This window comes from Oreochromis niloticus, linkage group LG11 (assembly GCF_001858045.2).
Source record: "Oreochromis niloticus isolate F11D_XX linkage group LG11, O_niloticus_UMD_NMBU, whole genome shotgun sequence".
In the NCBI taxonomy this organism is placed as follows: domain Eukaryota; kingdom Metazoa; phylum Chordata; class Actinopteri; order Cichliformes; family Cichlidae; genus Oreochromis; species Oreochromis niloticus.
This window is the reverse complement of record NC_031976.2, coordinates 4,375,196-4,377,522: the sequence shown is the minus strand read 5'-3', so window position 1 is coordinate 4,377,522 and position 2,327 is coordinate 4,375,196. Positions and strand designations below refer to the sequence as shown.

At 40.0% G+C, this 2,327-nt stretch overlaps 1 long non-coding RNA gene across 1 annotated transcript; it reads right to left on the bottom strand.

Annotated features, from left to right (window-relative positions):
• Positions 1-215: 215 nt before the first annotated feature.
• Positions 216-2,077, bottom strand: LOC112848114 (uncharacterized). The gene is made up of 2 exons (XR_003222055.1): positions 507-2,077; positions 216-428 (listed from the first exon to the last, which is right to left on the bottom strand). It is a non-coding gene; the product is annotated as an uncharacterized LOC112848114 (long non-coding RNA).
• Between the last annotated feature and the right edge of the window lie 250 nt (positions 2,078-2,327).

The window sequence follows — 2,327 nt, the reverse complement described above, 5'->3', positions numbered from 1 at the left end:
TTTTTGGCCTAATTTGAATCCCTAAGTATAAATGAAATGTTTACAAAGTTACGATGCTGCAAAGTAATGTATGTCGTTAGTCAAGTCCTGGTGAACTTTTTCCTAGCACTCAAGCCATGCTAAGTTAGTTAAAATTTTGACTGGAATGTTGGACTTAGCCGATTTTCACAGTTTGTGTCACGGGTAATGGGAAAATACGGACTCAGTCGCGGAGCTCTGGATGCGAAGCAAACAGTGCCTTTATTTACAGTGCTCAAAAACAGTCTCCAAACACAAAGCAAAGTGCAAAAATCCAACAGTGATCTTCTCCAAACTCCCAGTGGTGTGCAGGTGAGTTTCCAAAGTGATTATCCGAGTGTGTTTTCTCGTCCAAGAGCTTAATCCAGCGGGCTCCTTCTCTCCAACCTCCTGCTCCGTATCTCTTCCTCCTACAAACGAGCGACAACAACAGGTGAGAAGGCTAGCCGGCTAAAGCTATGTTGCAAGTAACGAACACTCTTTACTACCGAGCTTCAAGTACAATCCAGCGTCGACTGCCGTCTGGACACACAATTAAATACCTCAGCCCAAGACGAAGGATGATTAGTGACAGCTGGGTGGCAAATTAGGTGCAGGTGTGTCGGCCGCTGGGTGGAGACAACAAGGATGGGGAGGAGGAGAGAGAGACACACACAGGCAGGTCGCCCGGGAAGGACCGTTCGACCATGACAGTTTGAAGGCATTGACTTGTGTACTGTGTCCTGTATACAGCTTAACTAGCACCAAAATTAATAACTATGTGTACTTAACATCAAGTTGTATATCACAGCAACCAAAATTGCTGATAAAAACGGTTGTTTTTATCCACCCCTAGTTCATCAGCTTCCCCAGCTTCTTCCCTTGTGTTGGGAGCACGCACAGCAGTCAGAGAGGCAGATCAGTGACCGCAATATTTTTTTTGAAGAAGAAGAAATTATAATTTTTCTTGTCATCGTTGTTATTTTCCCAGGAAAAAACAAATAAAATACAGCTGTTGTGTTGTCCGGACACAAGGGAAACTGATTATTTAAGCAGAACTGAACGGTCTTGTTAGGGCCACAGTGCCAACTCCTCTTACCATGATTGTTGTGGCCCTCCTTTTGTTTTCCTTTTTTTTAAACACACATTTAGCTAGAACCTACACATTTATTTATAAAAAAAGAAAAGGAATTCTTGTTTGGCTGTGGTTCTAAAGATCTGTGACCTTTAAGTGTTTAGTGATGCCTGATTTGTGCATGGACACTGTTATTTTAATTAGTTTCATTATGTCTTGGATTTGTCTGAATTTTGTGCCTGCTCCTTTATCAGCCTTTGCTTCCTGCATGTACATCTTGTGTGATTACTGGCCAGAAGGGTTTGCAATTTCCTCAAAACATTAGTTGTTTGTTGTTTTGAAGAAATCAATGGCTGACTATGGCTGCATATAAATTGCATAGTCAGACTATTTCATTGATATGTTATTACAGTTTTTCTCAGTCCCTTTCATGCTTTTCTCACATCACCATTAACATTTGCACAGCAGTTAGTGTATTTCTCAAAACAATTGGTGCAAACTGCAAAACCTAGTGGATAGGTCACTTGCTCAAAATCGATAATCTATTCCTCAAAAGCAAGTATTCCTGTCAATGAAACTGGCAGTGTCATCAAAATGAGAAGTCTTGACACCATCTTGATGAACAAGATAGTCAAACGGCTTTATCATGTTTCCATTATGCCAGTTTACAGTATTCTCTCAGTGTTTTCCAATGCAAAAAAGGTCAGAACTTCGTGACACTACCTGAAAATGCTCAAGACAGCACTATACACTTTTTGTACAGCCGTGTACAGTAAAATTACAGTAATGTACACTAACCATGAGATATTATGAGATGTTGGATAACTGTCCAATACTATGCATACCTGTTCTCCCTACAAAATGTTTGACTGATTGAATTCACAGTGTTCTTCCAACATTTGGTTGCACCCTCCGACCAGCCTCATCCATTGTGAGGCCGTGATTGACAACATGGTCAACAAGTGTTGCCCTAATTGTGTGGATGCTGATTAAGCATCCACACTATTGAGTTCCTGTTTCTCTTTATTGTGTGGATGCTGATTAAGCATCCACACTATTGAGTTCCTGTTTCTCTTTGTTCTTTATACTTTATACTTTATTCTTCAAGTTGCTTCCGTACGTTTTTTGCACCTTAACTACTTCCACAATTTTTGTCTGATTTTCACCGTTCAAATTTTAAACTATTCTGCTATTTCTGCTAATTCCAGCTATGACTTCTGGTATTTCTTGCTATTATACTTTTTAAAATATTAAG